At 43.1% G+C, this 14,572-nt stretch overlaps 1 pseudogene; it reads left to right on the top strand.

The window, feature by feature from the left end:
* The first annotated feature begins 13,962 nt into the window (after positions 1–13,962).
* LOC148775624 (TP53-regulated inhibitor of apoptosis 1 pseudogene) lies at positions 13,963–14,190 on the top strand (annotated as a pseudogene).
* Positions 14,191–14,572: the final 382 nt, after the last annotated feature.

A 14,572-nucleotide genomic window follows, 5' to 3' on the forward strand; every position in this document is an offset into this window, starting at 1 on the left:
GTAATGGTAATGGTGGCAGTGATGCTGCTGAAGCGGTGGTGGTGGTGACGATGATGATGGTGATGGTTATGATGGGGTGGCGGTAATAATGGTAGTGGTGATGCAGATGAAGATGGCGGTGATGGTAACTGGAAGACAATTTAGAGAGCTTCCCTTGTGCTTGTTGAGCAGTCTTTGACTTGGATTTCTGGAGGCACTGCCCCTGGTTAGAAGAAAGCTGCACGAAGCTTTTGTGGACAACAGAAGGGTGGGTCAAGTTTGTGCTGCCATCTTTTGCAGGATGACTGTAATTCTGGTGGAAGCTGGACACAGGCCATTTGCTTTCTGTAAGGAAAATGCATTAGCTACAATCCATTAAGCCGGTTTGCTGACTCAAAATCTTTTATGATGAGCACTGAAATTAAGTGATTATATTTTTTTCTATTTTAAAAGATACAGTCTTTGGGACTCTGTGGGAGAGGGTGAGGGTGGGATGATTTGGGAGAATGGCATTGCCAAGCATAGGCATGGCATTGCCAAGCATAGGCTTGGCATGCTGACAGGTAACTTAGTGGCAAGGATCACCTAAAAAGGGCAGGAAACCAGGACATGAGAGCCAAATTCAGTGACTGGTGAGACTGTGGGTTCAGAAATGGCTGGAGTGAAAGATACTACTCTTTACTATCTGCCTACAGACTGCCAAGCACTGTGCCAGCGGCTTCATGTTTGATCCTTACCATAGCCATGAGTGAGTATGTATATTATCATATACATGTATATTATCATATCAAACGAATCACCAGTCCAGGTTCAACACGTGATACAGGATGCTCGGGGCTGGTGCACGGGGATGACCCAGAGGGAGGATATGGGGAGGAGGGAGGTGGGAGGGGGGTTCAAGAAGGGGAACAATGTACATCCGGGGTGGATTCGTGTCAATGTATGGCAAAACCAACCAATATAATATTGTAAAGTAATTAGCCTCCAATAAAAAAATTTAAAAAAAAGAAAAATAAATAAAAGATACGCCTTCCTGCTAGGCTTAAATAGTAGGGTTGAGCTCAATGGTCAGGGGAACCGGTTTTAGTTATAATCAGCTTTCTCTTGATGAATGTGGGGGACTGTGCCTTGCAACTTCACTGAGAAGACCCACATTTTGCCTTTGGCACCTCTGCAGAGTGGTGCAGCACTAGGGATACTTAGGGTGGGGAAGAGGGAGCAGAGCCTCCTGGAAAAAAATAGCAATTTCTGTCTAGCAGTCCTTAAAGGGCGATAGCATCACCTGCTTAAAGCACCCACCACTGTGCCCAGTGCCTATCAGCTGTGTGGCAAACAGACTTCTCATTTCCTTCCTCACATAGGCTTGGCATGCTGACAGGTAACTTAGTGGCAAGGATCGCCTAAAAAGGGCAGGAAACCAGGACATGAGAGCCAAATTCAGTGACTGGTGAGACTGTGGGTTCAGAAATGGCTGGAGTGAAAGATACTACTCTTTACTACCTGCCTACAGACTGCCGAGCACTGTGCCAGCGGCTTCATGTTTGATCCTCACCATTGCCATGAGTGAGCATTATCCAGTTCATCTTGCAAATGAGGAAATCAGGTCTCAGAGAAGGGAAATGACTTGGCCCAGATTATTGAACTAATTCAAGGCCGAGCCAGCATTCGAGTCCAGGCCTTTCTGACTCCAAAGTCTCCACTCTTTCCATTATACAGCCCCATGAGGCTGGAATGCTGGGGACATGGGGTCTTAAAAATGGAGTATCGGAAAAGAGATTGAGGTATGGGACAGGCAACAGAGATCAGAGATTTCTGATCTGTTTCACTTAGCTCAGGGCCTAAGTTCCTGGAGGAGCCAAACTTCTAGAGAGCTAGGTCTAAGCCAGCCATATGTGGGGAGGGGGCATGGGAAGCAGGAAGGTGCAAGATGAAGGTGGGAGGGCATGTTCAGAATTTCCAGGATCTCCCCCTACCCCAAGCCTCTCCCACCATTTCCTTATCCCCAGGTCCTCCATGGCACAGTGCATGCCAGGAGCCACCTGGCTCTGGTATGAGTTCAGCCCTAAGCTCTTGGGGGAGCCAGGCCTCTGCAAAAACCCAGAGGCATTTTAATAGTCTCATGGCCTCATGGCTTGGGACCCACAAGCTTTCCAAGATCTTACACAAATAGTTAAGCCCCAAGAAGAAAATTGTATTGACTCTAAAACATGAGCAGATAGACAGCAATATAAAAATTAATAAATGCTTAAATGTCTACAAATGCAGTATTTTGCCAACTAGTCACAGGCATCCCAAACTAATTCTTAACTTAGAATAAAGTTAAGTTACAAAACAAAATGAATAGTTTACTCTTCACAAAACTCAAAATTATAAAAATCCTTTTCAAAACTTTTACTGCGGAAAATGGTATTTGATGCAGGAACCAGTTATAATGCTTGGCAAAAGTTTATTATGATTGCCAGCCTATGAAGGCCTTAGGAGGCCTCTGCTGGCCTTGCAGGGCTGGGTCCCTTTGGGTCATAATGGTGGCCACAGAGGAAGCTGCTGCTGATTTCCTTGCAGAACTGGGTATCATAATTCAGTAGACAGGGACGTAGCTGGGGGCCATCTGCCGTCAGCAGTGTGGTCTCCTAGGAAACACTGGAGAAGGACAAGGAGCAAGGCGGCTGATTGGCTACACATAGGAGACTGAAACATCCATCTGTCATCTGCTCTGTCTGGGCGAGGAGAGCAAAACGCTCAGATGCGGGTTTTAACAGCTCTTTCTGGCTGCTGCTGTGTGGAGAAGGGGCTGGTTGGAGCAGAAAAACCATGGAGGAGGCTGTAGCAGGGTCCAGTGAAAAGGTGATGGTGGTCTAGCCTGCAGAAAGGGGCAGTGGAGATGGAGAGAGGAAGATGGATTTGAGAGATGAGCATATGGCAGACGTGGCAGGACTTTGCAAATAGTTAGACACGGGAAGTGAGAGAAGGAAGAGGCCCAGACTGGGGCTGGGGGGAGGGGTACATGGTAGTGCTGATGACCTGATGGCATCAGGGGATACAGGAGAGCAACGTTTGTTACACGCTGGTGTCAGTTTGCATCATGCAAACCCAGTAGGCTTGAGGGGCTTGTGGGATGTCCAAAGGAAACTGTCCAGGATGCAAAGTGATGTTCTGGTTTCACAAGGTGGGCCCAAGGTGAGGACACAGATGAGGGCATCCACCCAGGAGAGACAGAGCATGTTTATTTCACTGTGGAAGCATAGAGCAAAGCCCTCTTCTAGAATCTTATACACCTCATTCAATCTATCCATGAAACTGATGTTCACAGTCTGGTGGGTACTGAGATGTGAACGCAGGCAACTGTGCTGCGAGGTGGACAGGGTTCCCCACTGTCAGTGCTGTGGACTCTGCTCTGTCTGGCGGGTGTGGGGGGGGGAGAGCAGACCGTGCGGGGGAAGAGGGTTGAATTGGGCCCAGGAGGTTGGGCTGGACAACTATGGGAAAGTCCCTGTGGGCAGAAAAAAGAGCAGGCTAACTCATGGTGCACAGATTACGGGCTAAGGGTTTTGCCATGGCCATTTGGGATTGCAAGAGAAAAGGGAAAGTCCCAAATTAAAACTTACTGAACCTCATCAAGGTGCTGTATTAGCTTCCCATCACAATTACTACAAATTTAAAATAATACAAAGCTATTCCTTTACACTTCTAGAAGTCAGAAGTCTGAAATTAGTCTCACTAGGCTAACGTCAGGGTATCAGCAAGGCTGACTCCTCCTGGAGGCACTGAGGGGAGAAGCTGTTATCTTGCTTTTTTCAGCTTCTGTGTTCTTTGGCTTGTAGCCCTTTCCTTCATATTTAAAGTTCATCACTCCAGCCTCTGCTTCCATCATCACACCGCCTTCTCCCATGATTCTCCCCCACCGGCATCTTTCCTCTGAGCACAGCTGTATCAGGCCCACGAATAATACATAATCCAGGATAATAGCAAACTTCTTTAATCATGTATGCCTTGTCTCTTCTGCTATGTAACGTAGCATTCATGTCTCTGGGGGTTAGGATGTGGTCATCTTTGGGGATCATTACTCAGCCTACCACAGGTGCCCAGTACATTCATCATCCCCAGGGGATGAAGAGCACACTCAGGCCCTGGAAGCCTGTCTGGTCCAAGGTCCAGGCTTTCAGTTTCTACTCCAGGCTGACTCTGCAGCGATTCTGTATGGAATCTGGCCATTGTCCTTGAGTTCAGAAACTGCCAAGTTTCTGATTAAGTTGTACTGCAATATTTAGACAAACAAGGTAGGTGGGCAACAGAGGAATTGAACAGAGCTAAACAGCTCTTTATAAGAGGACCTCAGCATGCTACTGCAACACTTCAAATGTAACTCATCATGAAACTTTTCTGTGATAGCAAGGCTTCACTGAACATAGTTTAGGCAGTGCTGCATAGAGCAGGCTACTGTGTGGGGTGTTAGCCTGAAGGGGAAAACGCCACAGAGGAGGAGCTGCTTCCTTCAGCTCTGGGACAGCTGAAAGTGAGAAGGAGAAAGCCTCAGTCCTACATTTTTTAATTTAATAAATGTACCTTCTAGCTGCTGGATATAGACTGGTGAATCATATAATCGTGATTCTTGCCCTATAGGGGTTTATAGTCTATGTAGTAGATAAAAGTAAAAATGATTGATTTTAATACCACCCAGTGAGATAAAGGCTATGGAAAAAACGTCCAGGATGGAAGGAGAGGGAATAACAGGGTGTTCAAAGGTGTCATTTACATCAAGACCTGAAGAAGAAGGAAATAGCAATCAAAATGTTGGGGCAAGAACACTCCAGGGAGAGAGCACAGCTTGAGCAAAGGCCCTGCGGTGGGAGGGAGTGTGACATAGATAAGGAACTGGAAGGATGAAAGGAGGGCAGTGTGACTAAAGCACATGAACATGGGTGCAGAAGAGGAGAAGGTTGGCAGGAGAAACTACCAGGGAGGCCAGATCACTCCTGCACTTGTGGGCCAAGATGAAGAGTTTGGAAATCACTGTGTAACTGTTAAGCAAGCATAACTGTCAAGCAAGTTGCATAATTAAAAAAAAACCAGTTATAACACAATGGTAACACTGAAGAACAGACAACAAGAAGCCAGTGGATAAGTCTTGCCCCTGCTGTGTTCCCAGTATTCAGAGCAGTGCCTGACAAATAGGATGTGCTCATTTGACAACTATCTGTTGAGTGAATAAGCCAGGAAGAGAAGCAGGACCCTGAGTACAGAGGCGTTGTGGTAGTCCCTGCAGGTGAAGGAGAAGGGAGATGGGCAGACGTGGAGGCATTCAAGATGTATTTTGGATCTAGAAATGACAGATATTACTGATTGGTTGAGGGTAAAGGGAATGTTAGTAAGGGAGGAATTTAGAATGTCTCCTGGCTTTCTGCCTCAAACTACTGGGTAGGTGATGGTGACATTTTCTGTGAAGGAGAAGACTGGAAGAGGTTAAGGAATACTGGGAGTGAGAGTGAAAAAGAGGACCAAGAATCCATCCTTGAACATGTTAGCCATGAGATGCTTTTGAAATATCCAAGTACAGATATTAAGTTGACAGTCTGGAGGACAGGTAAAGCGTGTATTTATAAACTTGGAAGTCATTACACACAGATGGGTATTAAAACCATGTCATGAGCAACATCACCCAGGGAGAGAATGTGAATGAAAGAAGAAGATGGCCAGGACACAGGTGGATTCAAAATGGTCTTAACTTCAGATAACACTACAAAGCTACAGTAATCAAAACAGCATGGTATTGGCACAAAAGCAGACATGGATCAGGGGAACAGATTAGAGAACCCAGAAAGAAACCCACACATGTATGGTCAATTACTCTTTGACAAAGGAGCCAAGAATATACAAAGGTGAAAAGGCAATCTCTTCAGCAAATGGTGGTGGGAAAGATGGACAGCTGTGTGTTAATCAATGAAGTTAGAACACTCCCTCATATCATACACAAAAATAAGCTCAAAATGGCTTAAAGACTTAAATATAAGACAAGACACCATAAAACTCCTAGAAAAGAACTTAGGCAAAACATTCTCCAATGTAAATTGTAGCAATGTTTTCTTAGGTCAGTCTCCCAAGGCAACAGAAATAAAAACAAAAATAAACTAATGGGACCTAATCAAGCTTATTGGAGAAGGAATTGGCAACCCACTCCAGTATTCTTGCCTAGGGAATTCCGTGGACAGAGGAGTTTGGTGGGCTGCTGTCAATAGGGTCACACAGCGTTAGACATGACTGACGTGACTCTGATGCTGGGAAGGATTGGGGGCAGGAGGAGAAGGGGACGACAGAGAATGAGATGGCTGTATGGCATCACCGACTTGATGGACATGAGTTTGAGTGAACTCCGGGATTTGGTGATGGACAGAGAGGCCTGGTGTGCTGTGATTCATGGGGTCGCAAAGAGTCAGACACGACTGAGCGACTGAACTGAACTGAACTGAAGCGACTTTGAATGCATGCATGCTTTGGAGAAGGAAATGGCAACCCACTCCAGTATTCTTGCCTGGAGAATCCCAGGGAAGGAGGAGCCTGGTGGGTTGCTGTCTATGGGATCGCACAGAGTCGGACATGACTGAAGTGACTTAGCAGCAGCAGCAATCAAGCTTATAAGCCTTTGCATAGCAAAGGAAACCATAAACAAAATGAAAAGACAACCTACAGAATAGGGGGGCAATGTTTGCAAATGAGGTAATTGATAAGAGCTTAATTTCCAAGATATACAAATAGTTCACACAGCTCAATATCAAAAACACAAACAACCCAATCAAAACATGGGCAGAAGACCTAAATAGACATTTCTCCAAAGAAGACATCTAGATGACCAACAGACACACAAAAAGATGCTGAATATCTCTAATTACTAGAGAAATGTATATCAAAACAATGAGGTATCACCTTATACCAGTCAGACTGGCCATCATTAGAAAGTCTGCAAATAAGAAATGCTGGAGATGGTGTGGAGAAAAGAGAACCCTCCTATACTGTTAGAATGTAAAATGGTGTAGCCACCATGGAGAACAGTATTGAGGTTCCTTAAAAACCAAAAAATAAAGTTATTATATGATCCAGGAATCCCACTCCTGGGTGTGTATTCTAAAAAGATGAAAACTCTAATTTGAAAAGATACATGCATCCCAATATTCACAGCAGTACTATTCACAACAGCCAAGAATGGAAGTAATCTAAGCGTACATTAGCAGATGAATGGATAAAGAAGTTGTGGTATATATATATATATACACACACACAATAGAATATTACTCAGCCATAAAAAGAGTGAAATAATGCCATTTGCAGCAACATGGATGGACCTAGAGATGATCATACTAAGTGAAGTAAGTTAGAGAAGGACAAGTATCCTATGATATCACTTATATGTGGAATCTTAAAAAAGATACAAGTGAACTTATTTGCAAAGCAGAAATGGACTCACAGATATAGAAAACAAATTTATGGTTACCAAAGGGGAAAACAAGGGCAGGGATAAATTAGGAGCTTGGGAGTGACATATACGCACTACTATAAATAAAACAGATAAACAACAAGGTCTTACTGTATAGCACAGGTAACTATATTCAATATTTTGTAATAACCTATAATGGAAAAGAATCTGGAAAAGAGTATATATACATGTGTATAACTGAATTACTTTGCACTGTATACCTGAAACACTATATTGTAAATCAACAATATTTCAATAAAAACAAACAAAAACAAATAAACAAAAGGTTATATTATTGTGATGATCTGAAGAAATCTGTTTAACCCCTCTGAATTTGTTTCTTCCTCTGTAAAGCAAGTTAATTCCTTCTCTTAGGTCCATACTTCAAAGCACCAGGCACACAGGAGGGGCTCGACACAGACCTAGGAAGGCTTAGAATTCCCCATGCTGACAAAGCTGGAAAAGGGACAGATTTAGCTACTCTGTAGCCAAACCTAGCAGAAATAGACGACTTAGCCATCTCTGTGACTAAGTTCCCCTCAACAGCTCTGCCTATTACTCAGGCTCCTCCCAGCCCTTGCCAGCCCTGCGCTACAAAGGAAGTCCACCCTGCCTGCAACTTCGAAGAATCGCCACCAGAGGGAGCGCCTCCCCAGGACTGGTACCGGCTGGCTCTCTTCCTTCCATCCCAAACTCTCCTCGCTTTCTCTTTACTTGCTTTCTCCTTTTCTGTTTTAATTTCAGAAGTACCTGAGAGTCTTAAAAAGCAGGAGTTCAAATAGAATTTGGACAGCTCCCAAATCTTCTGTATTGTTTCTGCCTTTTATTGTTTAGTTGTTAGTTACTAACAGTCCTGTTCAAAGACTTGTTAGAACCTTGAGAATTTGACCATTTAATTTGGGCCTTAGGAACATCATTTCTTTAAGGAGAAGATGATTCCACTGAAGATGATGTTCTAATCCAGAAGTTTTAGGAACTGGTTGGACAGATGGGTTGAGGAAGGAGCCCTGCAGACCTGCTTTCTCAAACAGCTCGAAGTGAAGGTGGGATGTGAGAGGCAAGTGGACCACAGATACTGGAAAAGGATGACACAGGATTCCATGTGGTGGCTACAGCCTGCGGGTGGACCCAGTAGCACCAAAGGCTGGGCAGGAGCGCAGCGCTCAGTCCCTGGCCCTTCAGGCCGCTGGACTGGGAGAGGGGCGAGGATAGGGATTGGGGGCAAGAGGTGGGGCAACAGAAGTGGGAATAAGGCCAAGGGTTAGATGGCAGAATCATCTTCTCCTTAAAGAAATGATGTTACTAAGACCCAAATTAAATGGTCAATTTCTCAAGGTTCTAACAAGTCTTTGAACAGGATTGTTAGTAATTACAACTAGACAACAAAAGGCAGAAACAATACAGAAGATTTGGGAGCTGTCCAAATTCTATTTGGACTCTTGTGCTTTTTAAGGCTCTCAGGAACTTCTGAAGTTAAAACAAAAAACAGCAAAGGAGAAAGCAAGTAAAGAGAAAGGAGAGGAGAGAAAGAAAAGTGGTGGAGGGACAGTTTGGGGTGTAAGGAAGAGTCGAGAGTCAGGGGTTCGGGGTCAGGGTTTGGGGCTAGGGGTCGAGAGCAAGGTTAGGCATAGGGTTGGGGGCATGAGATGGGGTCAGAGACAGCGGTGGGGCTGCGGGGGTGGAAGGGACAGTAGGGGGCAGGGGTGGGGGGATAGTCAGGGGCAGGGGGGATGCGGGTGGGCGCGGGCCCCGCACTCCTGATCTGCTGTTGGAACTCGACCCTGATGCCCCCGCCATGGGGTTCCAGCATCCAGACTGTGCCGGGCTCACCCTCCTGGACAACGTCTTCTAGTCGTAGACGAGGAAGTATTGATATACTCCGTCTTGCGCTCGGCCGCTTTCTGCCGTCCACATGGTTGAGGAGAAAGTCCACCTCCACTCTGCCCGAAGCCAAAGAAGCGCCGGCAGATGTCACCCGGCGTGGGAAGGCGGCAGGGCGTCCGCGCTCACCGCGCAGGCGCAGTTCCGCCGCGGAGCCTGCGCGACCGACTCCCGCGCGTGCGGGTGGGTGCGGAGCGGACCAGCCAGCCAGCCGCATGCCTTGGAGCAGCCGTGTAGTGTACGCCGCTTTGGCCGCTCCGCTGGATGTGCAGGCCTCCGCCCTTTTGTCAGTGTTTTAATCAAAACATTTCTGCCCTCTCGGTCTGTCTCTCATACTGGGGACACAGGATTACTAAGCTTTGAAGTTTTTATGGACTGTTCAAGAAAGGAAACCAGTCATAAGCATGGAATGGAGAGTGTGAAGAAGGGGAAAGAAGGCTCTGGAGCCAAGAAGACCCAAACGGAGCCCAACTCCTGTCTTCTGTGAACTGAGAGACCGTAGACAGATCACTGCGCCTCTCAGAGCTGTGATGCGACCAGCATTTCTATTGGAGAGTTGTGAGAATAATGTGAGATGCCAATTTTGATGCTTATAAATTAGTGATACCAGTAGCAGCTGCCTCGTGGGGTTGCTTTGAGAACTGAATGGAACATAGATCGCCATAGGCACATAGATCGCCTGTTTCATAATAGACACTCAAAACTGTTGGCTCTTTAAAAAGTATTAATACAAAGAGCAACTCATACTCTTGTAGGCCCTTAATCTCAGTTCTTTCCCTTATAGCTCTAACCTCATCTGTTCTGTAGATGTAGAAACAGGTCCAGAAAGGGCAGGTGCTTCCTCAAGATCACCTATAGAACGAGAATCGGAGTAGGGATCACTATCTTCCTTTAGTGCCCAGTATAAAGCCATCAGCAAAGACTCTTGAGGTGAACTGTCAAAGAGGCTTGTCTTCTTCTTTTGCTAAAGTTAGGAGGCCACCTGGATGGCCGAGCACACAGGACCTTGCCCACAGGTATGGGGGCTCAGCACCCAGCAGCTGATAAAATCTTCTGCACAGTACCCACCTCCTGCACTTGACTTTGGACTCAGGTCCATTTGGTTATTTCTAGTCGGGCAATTCAGCCTTGTTTCTGGGAGCTCAGAGGAAGTCAAGGTCTTTTACCAATGAGTTATATATGAATTCCTAATTCCATGCTTATCATCCTGCATTCTCTTAACACCTTATGTTCCAGATACTCTAATTGGTCCAATAAATATTTGAGTGTCTACTTTGTAGCCAGACCAAGGAGGTCTTGCCCCTTATAGGCCTGAAAGGGCAAGGGGAGGAGCTACCACTGGAGCCTGGGTGGGTGGCAGGATGGAGAGGGTTGCCTGGCAGGATCTATACAGCCAACCCATGAGACCCAGAAGGGAGGTAGTAGATAATAAGAAACATAAAAAAAATGCAGGAACAAGGAAGCAGATATCTCAAAGATAAGTAGACAACTGTCCTGAGGACCTACTGTTAAAATTAACAGAAAATTGGAAATAATAAGAGTCAAATGGAAACACTAAAATTATTAAAAAAAAAAAAGATGAAGAGCTCTGAGCTCATCAGTAGACTCAAGATATCCAAATAAATGATTACAAATATTGACGATAGGTCAATAAAAATTACCTGGACTGAAACACAAACAGGAAAAGGAGTAAAAACAAACAACAGAGCTCTAAATAGTTGCAAAACAATATTGAACAGTCTAACACCAATGTAGCTGAAATCCCAGAAGAGATAATAGAGAAGTATTCAAAGAGATAGGCTGAAAATGTTCCAAAAATAATGAAAGAGATGAAATCATAAATCCAAAAATGCAGAGACTTTCAACAGGATTTTCTTTTTTTAATCTAGATGCATTATATTAAAATTGCTGGAAACCAAAGGTAAAGTGAAAATGTTGAAGGCAGTCAGAGAAAAAGATACATTACATTCAGAGGAACAAAGACAAGAATTGCATCTTTAAAGAGCTGAAAGGAAAAATAATGTCAACAGAAAAAGCTATACCAGTGAAAATATCTCTCAAAAATTTAGGCAAAAATACAGATGCTTTTGGGCAAGCAAAAGCTAAGAGAATTAATTCCCAGTTGTCTTGTGCTATAAGAAACATTAAAAGAATTCTTTCAGGCAGAAGATATATGATACCAGAAAAAAACCTGGATTTATAGCAAGAAATGAGCAACACCAGAAATGATAACAATGAAGACAAATGCAAAATTCTTTGGGGGCTTTTCAGGTACATACTCATACCACCTGCAAGGGATGGATTGATGCCCTTTCTCCCCCGTTCTTAGGCCTCTTCCTGATTTCTCTTACTTTTTTCCTAATGCCTCCAGTACAGTGTTGAGGGCCTCTTTGGTTTATTGCTGATCTTACGGAAATACCCTTAGTATTTCTGCATTGTTAGATTCTGGCTTTAGGAACAAAGTGTATATATTTTATCATGTTAAGAAATCGCTCATAAATTTCACTGTGTGGAGAGTTTTGATCAGGAGCTTTTTCAGCATCTATGGAAATAACTATATGATTATCTTCCTAAATCTGTTAATCTGATGCACTATATTAATGGTTTTCCTAATCCTACCTGTTCATGGTATATGGTGACTTGATGTTGGATTGTTTCCTAATATTTTTGAGTGTAATATTTCTATTTTCCAGGCAAGAATACTGGAGTGGCTTGCCATTTCCTCCTCCAGGGGATCTTCCCAACCCAGGGATCAAACCCTTGTCTCCTGCATCTCTTGAGTTGGCAGGCAGATTCTTTACCACTGAGCCACCTGGGAAACCCATTTTATTCAAATAGTTTGCTTTAATATTCATAAGTAATTCAGTCTATAGTTCTCTTTTTCATGTTGTTTTCTACAATATTGAGTTTAAATATCAATGTAATACTTGCTACAGAAGAAAGAAATTGGAAGTTTTTTTCATTTTAAAAGCATTGCAAACAATTTACAGTGCATCAGAGGTCTCTATCTTTATAGATTTGGCTAACTTTTATGAAACTTTCTGAAGCTGATTTTGTGTGTGTGTGTGGGGGGGCGGAATTCGTTGGTAATGTTCTCTATTTTTTCTATGGAAATTCATCTGCTTAAGTTTTCTATCATTAATTGGCTTGTTTGGTAAATTGTATTTCCTTAAGAAACAGTCAGTTGTATCTAAACATGCAAATGTTTTTGCATTAAAGTTTGCAAAGTAGTTTCTTTTGATTTTTATTGATTTTCTTTATTTATTTTTTGGCATTCGACACAGCTTGTGAGATCTCAGTTCCCTGACCAGGGATTGAACTTGGGTCATGGCAGTGACAGCCTTGAATCCTAAGCACTAGGGCACTAGGGAACTCCTTCTTTTGATTTTTAAAATCTCTTCTATTTAAATTATATCTCCACTGTCCTTTCTTTCTTACTTTGTGTATCTGTGCTTTGTCCCTTTTATTCTTGATTACATTAGCTAGTAGTATGTTTCTTTTATCCATTTTTTAGAAAATTAAAAATTTAATTTATTCATTAGAGCTGTTTTTTTCCAAACCTCTCATTCATTTCTACCTTTATCATTATTATTTTCTTTCTGTGGTTTCTTTGTTGTTCTTTTGCTAGATATTGTGACATGTGTCCCCTAAGTTGTGTCTGACTCTTTGTGACCCCATGGACTGTGGCCCATGAGGCCCCTCTGTCCGTGTGATTTTCTAGGCAAGAATACTGGAGTGGATTGCCATTACCTCCTCTAGGGGATCTTCCCGACCCAGGGTTCAAACCCAGGTCTCCTGTGTTTGCAGGCAGATTCTTTACTACTGAGCCACCTGGGAAGCCCAGATACCATGACCTGCAAAGTAATTAATTTATTTTTTCTTTCATTTTTATTCACAAATGTGTTTCCTCAAATTAACTGTGATTCAACATTTTATGAATTCCAACATCCAAGAGAGAATTTTTGAAAATTGTTGAGATGATTTCAAAATGTATCTGGAAGAGTAGAAGTATATTATAGCTTGGACACTTTTAAAACAGAAGAGCAAGCAGGCTTGCCCTCCCAGATATAAGAACTAAATAAATAGTTAAGATGGGCACCAACAGATATGGATAAATAGACCAACAGATATAGATAATAGATATAGATAAATAGACAGATATAGATAAATAGACCAATAAAACTGAATATGAGTCCTGACACAGGCCACATATGTGTAGAAATCTGTTGTATGACAGAGGTGGGACATTACATCATTGGGGAAAAGAGAGGTGTTCAACAAAAGGGACAGCCCAGAATGGTTCTCACATGTTAAAAATACAATTGGAACCTAACTCATACTCATACTACATAAGCATCCAGAAAGGACTTACATATGAAAAACAAACTTAAAATTCTTAATGGTAAATATAGGCAAGATAAATTTTCTGAATCAGACCAAGCAATAGCTATTTAATAAAAGGCTGATAAATAGGAATATATTAAAATGCAAAATGTTTGTTCATCCAGTGACACCTTAAAACACAAGCTAAAAATTGGGAGAAGAGATTCACAACATGTGTAACCAACAAAGGTTAGTATCATGAGTGTATTAAAAACTTCAAATTTAGGTAAAAAACACAAGAAACAGCTGATGCCATGAACAGTCTGTGGGAGGCTTGCACTGACTTGAAGCACAAGTACAGTGCTTCAGTTGCAGCTTTGCTGAGAAGTTCTTCAAGGGGGATGGCTCTGGAGACCTGTGCACTGACCTCTTCAAGCACTACCAGCAGTGTGTTCAGAAAGCGTAAAGGAGAAGGAGATTCCTGTTGAAGGAATGGAGAGGTCATGGGCCATGGCAAAGAGAAGCCTGAAAGCTCTTCTTGACCTTGAAAGTCACCTTGAAAGTGGACTCCTCAAATCAGGAAATTGAGTACTCTGGATCATATCAATTAAAACTGAAGATAGAATTGATTTGGCGAATTTAAGAGGGAGAAGTTTCCTTTCCTTCTTAGTATGTTCTTCTCAATTTTAAAAGATGATGAACCATCACTCTTTGCTTTGAGATTTCTGGTTTTGGCATCTCAACAGGAACTCAGTGTTCTGAATAATGGGATTATTTGGGATTGTGGTTGCAATTTGAATTAAATTCGCCCATTCCCATCCATTTTAGTTCACTGATTCCTAAAATGTCAGTGTTTACTCTTGCCATCTTCTGCTTGATCACATCCAATTTATCTTGACCTAACATTCCAGGTTCCTATGCAAT

The sequence above is a fragment of the Moschus berezovskii genome, chromosome 14, assembly GCF_049115385.1.
Source record: "Moschus berezovskii isolate FMDL1 chromosome 14, NW_MosBer_1.0, whole genome shotgun sequence".
NCBI lineage: Eukaryota > Metazoa > Chordata > Mammalia > Artiodactyla > Moschidae > Moschus > Moschus berezovskii.